At 44.8% G+C, this 8,645-nt stretch overlaps 1 pseudogene; it reads left to right on the top strand.

Annotated features, from left to right (window-relative positions):
- Positions 1-8,377: 8,377 nt before the first annotated feature.
- On the top strand, positions 8,378-8,495 carry LOC126356528 (5S ribosomal RNA; annotated as a pseudogene).
- The last annotated feature ends 150 nt before the right edge of the window (positions 8,496-8,645 follow it).

The following is an 8,645-nucleotide window of genomic DNA, read 5'->3' as shown; positions in this document are numbered from 1 at the left end:
GCTTCCAGTTTTCGACTGACAAGTAGTGTGTTATGAACTTCTGTTGGCGTCATACGGTTCATCCAGAACCAGAACTTTACCTTACTGTCGATCCATTCACTGTAGTAGTTTTAGACTTGACTTCTTCTCCTTCGTTAGCCCTCTGCTGACTGAGTAACACCAACTGGGGTGCAAATCGTTCTACGCTGCTGCAGCTCTACAGAGCCCTTGTTCAATCCTGCCTTGACTACAGGAGTCTGGTTTATGGTTTGGCTGCGCCCTCAGCGTTGCGTTTGCTCGACCCAGTGCACCACTGTGGCGTTCAAGTAGCGACAGTTTCTTTTAGAACTAGTCCAGTGACCAGCATCCTGGCAGAGGCGTGAGTCCCTCCATTGCAGGTCAGGCGTGCACAACTACTCGCCATTTACATTGCACATGTTCATAGTTCTTCTGCACATCAGAATCACTGTCTCCTTTTCCCACCCACGGCGGCTCATCTCCCGCATCGGTGGCCCAGGTCAGGGTTCCAATCGCATTTCGCATGTGAACCGGAGCCCTTGCTTTTACCACGTATACTTGAGGTCCATTTGCGTACACCTTCGCCTGGACCTTTCACATGGTCCAAATGACTCAGTTCACCCTACAGCTCTCTGCCGTCACTTCCTCTCAATTCTTGACGTGTACCAAGGCCATGAAGTGGGTTACACCAATGGCTCGATGGCTAATGGCCACGTCGGCTTCGCCTATGTCCATGGAGGACATACTGAACAGCATTCCGTGCCCAGGGGCTGCAATGTTTTATCTGCCAAGCTGGTGGCTATATCTTATGCTCTTGAGCACATCCGTTCATGCCCTGGGCAGTCGTTTCTTCTATGTATTGATTCCTTGAGCAGCATACAAACTATCGACCAGTGCTACCCTTGTCATCCTTTGGTAGCGACCATCCAGGAGTCCATCTATGCCCTGGAACGGTCCAGTCGTTCAGTGGTGTTTGTGTGACCACCAGGACATATCGTAATGTCAGGCAACGAACTTGTCGATAGACTGGCCAGACAGGCTACACGGAAACTGGTTATGGAGATCAGCCATTCCCATAACTGACCTGCGTTCATTTTTACAGCGCCAAGTTTTTCGTCTTTGGGAGACGAAATGGCGTAGTCTCAGTATGCACAACAAATTGTGTGCCATTAAGGAGACTACGAATGTGTGGCAGTCCTCCATGTGGGCCTCTCGCAGGGACTCTGTGGTTGTTTGCCAGCTCTACATTGTTCACGCTTGGGCGACTCACGGCTATCTCCTGCGTCGTGAACACCCACCTCAGAGTCGATGCGGTGCCCAGTTGACAGTGGCCCATATTCTGGTGCACTGTCCCACTTTGACTACCCTGCGACGAAATCTTCGGTTACTGGACTCGTTGCTGCTAATTTTATCTGACAACGCCTCATTTGCTGATTTAGTTTTACTTTTTATTCGTGAAGGTGGGTTTTATCATTTGAACTAAGATTTAGTGCATTTCCTTTGTCCATGTGTGTCCTCTATCCTAGTGTTTTTAGAGTGGAGGTTTTAATGTGTTGCAGAGTGCCTGGCTTCTCCTTTTTATTGTCATGATCAGCCAGCCATGGTAATCTATTTTGTCGTTTTAATTTTCTTCTACCTGTTTTTGTTTCTGTGGTTTTGTTCTCCCCTTTTGCCCATTTAAGTGTTTGTTGCCCTTCTGTCGTTCTTGTGGTTTTTCTTTTCTCTCCGTTTTGTGTTTTGAGTCTCACTTGTTTTATTCTCACGCTTGGGGCATTATTTTATTCGGAACAAGGGACCAATGACCGAATAGTTGAGTCCTTTTCCTCCCCTTTTAAAGCAACCAAATAATCGCGGACGGTCAATGACCTTCGTCCTGATCCCATGGTCACATCGGGATCCCAAGGCTCCGGTCGCAGATTCGAATCCTGCCTCGGTCTTGGATGTGTGTGATGTCCTTAGGTTAGTTAGGTTTAAGTAGTTCTATGTCTAGGGGACTGACGTTAAGATGTTAAGTCCCATAGTGCTTAGAGTCATTTGAACCATTCGATCCCAAGGAATGAACTCACTGGTATCCTGTCCGGACAGGTTACCAGTTAACCGACTCTTGAGATCTGTTATAGAAGCAGACCTCTGATGGGTATTATGCCGACAGGTTTTAGGAGTTTGGAATACGGAATGGTTCACTCTGACCTCACTAAGCAAAATACGGGTGATAAAGGAGACTACAAATCTGCTGAAATTCCCAATGCCGGCCTCTTGCAACTTCTCTACCGTCCTTTGCAGGCTCCGCATCGCCCATATTTGGCTGACTCATGATCATCGCTTTTCTAGTGAGGACCCACCCCACTGTCGTTGTGGCGCCCTTTTGATGATGGTCTACATTTTTCTGAACTGTCGCAACCCATTCGTCCTGCAACGGACACTTAATCTCCTTGATCTCCTTGAATCGTCACCCCTGGTGTTAGGACACTTAGCTCACCTAGTTTTAAGTTTTATTCGTGAAGTGGGCTTTTACCACTCTCTTTAACGGACACCACTTAACCTTACCAGCCCATTTATTGGTTGGTAGAAAACGCTGTTGGCTCCTCTGCCCAGACGGGGCTGCAGGTGTTTGGGCTTGATGGAGCCTGGTCCTCACTGTACCTGCTCCTTTACTCTTCTCTCCCTTTCATGTGGTCTGTTAGACATGTTCGTCTTTTGTCTCTCTGTGCTTCTCTCGTCCTGACCGTGCTGCTAGTCTTTCCAAGGAAATCGCGGAACAGAGTACTTCTGGTAAATGGCGGAAGCTGGGGATGCATATCACCTCAATGCACTCTGCTTTAAGGGGCATCTGGCTGCTCCCCAGATGGAGAACCAAGCTTGCTTGTTCTTCCTCTCTCCACCTTTTGTTCCTTACCTCAGCTTCGCTGACATTGGTAGACCTTGGGGTCTTCTTTCTCTAGGTTTTGTGCGGTAGGCTATCTCTGATATACAGTCATATGGACCGGTATGTTCGAGAAAGAAGTGGCTGATGACATAATAGTTTGGTCCCTTTAAGCATCCAACCAACCATTTGATCCAGTCTGAGACAAGACTGTCAGTGCTTCCGTAGAACAATATTTGTAGCTGCCTGTGGAATCAGTATCGAGTCATACACCTCTTCGTCCGTAGAAATCAACAGCCTCAAATGCCTTTCTTCAGGGCTCCAAAAATGTAAATGACTTCGGGAGGGATCGGGACTGCATTGTTGGTCTATAATGGCCTCCCAGAAAAAAATCTTCTACTGCGTAATGGAAACAGGCATATCAGGTTTGGGGATAGTCATGACGACGTTTCTCTTTGACTGCAAGGGCCCGTTGTACACTGACTTCTAGCAACACGGCGCCATTAATAATACACAGCGGTTCGTGGACAATTAGCAGAAAGTGAAGCGCACCATCAGATCCAGATCATTCGGTTGCTGGATAATACCTCACCGCATGTTGCCATGGTTGTTGAGACTACTCTGCCGAAGTTTCACCAAGCGAGGTGGCGCAGTGGTTAGCACACTGGACTCACATTCGGGAGGACGACGGTTCAATCCCGTCTCCAGCCATCCTGATTTAGGTTTTCCGTGATTTCCCTAAATCGTTTCAGTCCAATGCCGGGATGGTTCCTTTGAAAGGGCACGGCCGATTTCCTTCCCAATTCTTCCCTAACCCGTGCTTGCGCTCCGTCTCTAATGACCCCGTTGTCGATGGGACGTTAAACACTAACCACCACCACCACCACCACCACCACCACCACTACCACCACAATCTGCCGAAGCCCTTACACGCCCACCGTAATCCCGATCTCCCCCATGCTATTGTAGTTTTGGAGCCCTGGAGACAGATATTCGTTGTCGTCTATTCGTTTCGGACGAGGTGGTGCAGACCTGGGTACAATGATGGCTCTGTAGGCAACTGCAAAAATTTTTCCATGAAAGAATTGACCCTTTTTTGTCACAGTTGGATAAATGTATTGACAATAATAACCGTTTACTTACTTTCTCCATGTGACTCATTTTTATTTGACTGCTCCTTATATAGGGTGGTCAGAAATAGTCTGAAAAGCTTGTAAGGTTCTGCAGGATAGGTTGTAACGAAATAAAATTGTTAAGAAAAAAGTGCGACACGTTGCGCCGTTTCCAAGATAATTAGCATTGAAGTTAGTCAATCAGGCAGTTGTGTGCGAAAATTCAAGTTGCCGTTTAGAGACGATGTCGCCAAACATATTCTTCGCTAGTTTTCTGAAACCGAACACGGGAACCACTCAGATGTTGGACATGGGACGGTTGTACGTATCGAAACCGAGCCAAATGCTGAGAAGTCTCGTGCGCTATCATCTACGATATCAACAACGGACACTAACTGTATCTGGCGGGCCGGTTTAATGTGCGCGAACAACGGCCTGATTGGCTAACTTCAGTTCTAATTAACGCTGAAATGGCGCAACGTATCGAACTTTTTTCTTAAAAATTATTTCTCGGCATAGCCTTCCCCTGCAACACTCTGATACGCTTGACAGACTGTTTCTGACCACTCTGTAGTGTACACCTATTCTTCATTTTTCTTGAATAATGCTGCCATTATCTAGGGCATCGTCAGAATTGCGTCTTGGTGCCTTTACCTTTTCTGCCAAACTGATAGTTGTATTTCAAATATGAATTATCTTTTACTGATGTAAAGTTGTGAGCGGTGTCGGTTTGCGTGTTGCAGGAGGACGTTTCAGTGAAGGCTGCGACGATGCTGGACATCCCGACAGGGGGCGACGAACTGTGTGCTGACGGAGGGGTCGCACTGGACACCTCTCATTCCGGCGGCGATGTGGGAGGGCAACTCCAGAACGTCGTCTGCCATGACGCAGGGACCGTGCCTGTGGCGGACCCAACCTTACATTACTGACTGCTGGCCGTGGCAGGACCACGTGCTTAAAAACACACACACGAACTTATTTATTTAAGAAGCTTATTTATAAGGCTGTTGTGATTCAAATTCCTGTACCTTACGTAGCTATGTTATGGCAAATTATAATTTTAGTATTTAAGTTATTGTAGTTTACGCCATTTTTCAGTTTATGCACTTTGCTTTATTAACGATCTGTTTGAGACGTTTAACGTACGTATTTTACAAAAAAAAGTCCTTTTTAAGTTTTAAGATCTATTTTATTCTTGTCATTTGTCTATATAATTTATTTAATGTATATCTTATTAAAATTTATATTAAATTTAGTATTTTTTAAATTATTTCCTGAAGCAATTTCTGCTTCATGTTGCTGTGTATTTGCTTCCTATACAAAGTATTCAATAGCGAATGAATCAGTTTTATGTAAGAGGCTCCTATTGTGAAAACTCACCCCTATTCTGCATTGAGGAAAAAACTGATAAAGTGCTATATTTGGAGCATTGAATTGTATGGAACAGAGACATGGACCATGAGAAAGAAGGAGAAAAAATACTTAGAGAGCTTTGAAATGTGGTGCTGGAGGAGAATGGAAAAGATAAAGTGAACAGATCGCATAAAAATTGACGATATACTGCTAAGATTAGTAGAGAAGAGAAGTATTCTGCGTACAATTCTTCAAAGAAAGGCCAACTGGATTGGACATGTACTTAGAGACGAGGGACTCATACATGATGTCATCGAAGGGAAACTCAGAGGAAACGCAGGACGAGGAAGAAGAATTCAAAATATGGACGACATGAAAGATGGAAGGAAATACAACAGACTGAAGTAAGAAGCTGAATACAGGGAACAGTGGAATCAGAAATCCTCCGTATGAAGACATGGACCTGCCTCTAGGCATAATACGATATAATAATAATAATAATAATTCTGCTTATTTCCATTTTTCGTTTTTCTGCCGATTACTGAGCAATGTAGACGTCTGGAATACATATTTCTTATTCATTACAGAATTCACACGAATTTCTAAAAATGATAGTATATGATGCTCCTACTACTAAACGTAACATTTCTGAGTGCAACAAGAACACTGACTTCACAAAGTACTACGTAACTTGGGTAACTTGGGTTGTCATTGACCGCCGATGGGAAATTTCAACACGTGAACATGACTCAAAGGAGTGATCTATGATTGTGGGACATGTGATCAGTACGTCCTCAATTGCTCCAGTCATTTTTGCGAGTAGATGAACCTTAATGATATAGTTGCTTCTTTATTGAAGTAGTTTCTCATCCGGCCTCACGAGGATGAGAGGTCCTTGTACCAGACCTCGCACCTCAGAAAAAAAACCCAGGTCCTTGTGCACCTGTGACACTGACGCTAACCAATCGGCAACGGGGAGGGGGGGGGGGGGGGTCATTCATTTCTGATCTAGTCTCCATAGTTTACTCTTCAGCTTCCTCATACAGCCATCATTCAGGTGCAGAAACTAACTGTTCTAACGCCAAGCATTAAGTAAAAATGTCTGCGGAATCCCTCCCCAACATACGTTCACAATTCTTAAAAGGACATGGTCCCTTTTCCTGCTGCATAGTTTAATCTCAATAGCTGTTTGCTATATGTTCCAGACAAAGAAGATCCATCAAGTTTTTCTGAGACTATTTTCTATTTTACTTTGCAGAGTGGTAATAGCAGACTGTCAAGAACACAACGTGGTATGTTTAGCTGTTATTCACCTACAGACACAAATATTATATTTTTAATTTCCTACATCAACCCGAAATTGTTGCTATGTGAATGAAAACAGCTTTTATGGACATCTTCTAGCTTTGTTTCCTAATTAGTTATATAGTATCATATAAAGAAGTGATTACACATCGTTAAATGAAGAAGATAGCATCCATATTCATAGAACCAAATGATGTACTTCATGTATATTATCTTCTTAGTATCAGTGTAATATTTGACTTGTTACAAAACCTTTGAGATCAGTAAGTCAAGTGTCCTTTTTCTCAGGTGAATCTGTTAGAGTACAATACATTCTCAAATTCATCGAATCATATAAAAAATGGTAATTTTCGAATTTTTTCTTTTGCATAAGTTTCTGCGTAGGCCCATGAGTAAAAAATATATGGTTTCTTACACCGCAATTCATTTCATTCCCGGTCGTTCTTCAGACATGTACACTGCCACTCTCCGAGGATCTTACCTAGGAGTACACTGCTTCGGGCCAGATGTAAAGAAATCCATGGAATATTAAAGCTTGATTCACTGTAGTAGCCTCTACAATATTCACACCCCAGTTTTTATGTCGTTAGTAACACATGTACCGTGTTTGCAACAGAGTATATTGATGCTTGTGGTGTTGTCTATAGTGATCTGTTAGTTATGCGTACTTCACGTGAAGTGTAATCTTCTTGCTCTAATCTCACTGATATGTTGGAGTGTTGAGTGTTCTTCCAGAATTCAGCGTCGTTTATGCACCATATTTCGACAGCGTGACTCGTTATTTTCGTCAGGTACTACCTGAGACTGCTCGACGGGTGTTTTTTTCAAACATTTCATTCTCTCCTCTGACGAAGATTATTCTAATGCTTGAAATAATGCACTTTTGCAGCCAATGACTTAATTGTAAGGTTAGGCGGTTTTGTTTGATTTGGTATACGCCATTAATTATATTGGTGTGGGATTTGGTTAAGATTGGTTGCGTCTGAGTTTGATTGTCCCAAATGGGAATTTGGAGGATGTTGGAAACGGTCCCGGCAGTTGCTCTGCGTCGGAGGGGAAACTTCCATGAAACCCTGACTGGAACCGCTGGTGTTTTCACCCTAGTGTTGTACATTTCTTCTGGGTCCTGCTCCACTGGGGAAGGTCCACGTCACTATCCTGGCCATCTCTATGTGTGTATTTCCCTAGAGGATAGCTGCCTTTCTTCTGTCGTAACGTGGTGCTGGTGTTCGATTTTCAGCGTTGCTTGCATCTATTGTTCTGCGTGCTTCTCAGGAGTCGCTGCGCTTTCCCCAATTGAATTCTTCGTTTGTATTTGCCCCCTTGCCTGACCCTTTCCAGTCCGGTGCTGTTCCAAGTGTTCCCTCTACGATGCTTTGCTACTAAAAACGTTCTTAGGCGTTCTCCCTTTCGGTCTGGTGCTCCAGGCCAGGCCTTGGTGTTTTGCCTTTGGTCCAGTGCAGCCGTCCGTTTTCGGTCCAGTACGATTCTAAGTGTTCCGTCTGTGTTCTGCTCCCACTGGAAGCACAATCTTCGGTCGGATGTGTCTGGTGCTCTGGATTTGGATTTCCATGTCCACAGTACCATTTCTTCCTTTTGTGGAGCTCTGCCGGCAAGCTGCGTTTTCCGTAACTCCAGTGTAGGATTCCAGGCTCTACTGAGTTGGTAACCAGTGTCCCGGTTCACGACGTTTTCAGTCACCTTTATCTTTATAGACGCTCTTATAACATTCTCCCAGTATCTGATGGGCAACGGCCTTGCCGCAGCGGATACACCGGGTCCCGTCAGATCACCGAAGTTAAACGCTGTCGGGCGTGGCCAGCGTTTGGATGGGTGACCATCTGGGAAGCCATGCGCTGTTGCCATTTTTCAGGTTGCACTCAGCCTCCTGAAGCCAATTGAGGAGCTACTCGACCGAAGAGTAGCGGCTGCGGTCAAAGAAAACCATCGTAACGACCGGGAGAGCGGTGTGTTGACCTCACGCCCCTCCTATCCGCATCCTCATCTGAGGATGA

The sequence above is a fragment of the Schistocerca gregaria genome, chromosome 3 (assembly GCF_023897955.1).
Source record: "Schistocerca gregaria isolate iqSchGreg1 chromosome 3, iqSchGreg1.2, whole genome shotgun sequence".
In the NCBI taxonomy this organism is placed as follows: domain Eukaryota; kingdom Metazoa; phylum Arthropoda; class Insecta; order Orthoptera; family Acrididae; genus Schistocerca; species Schistocerca gregaria.
This window is presented reverse-complemented; position numbering and strand designations above follow the sequence as displayed.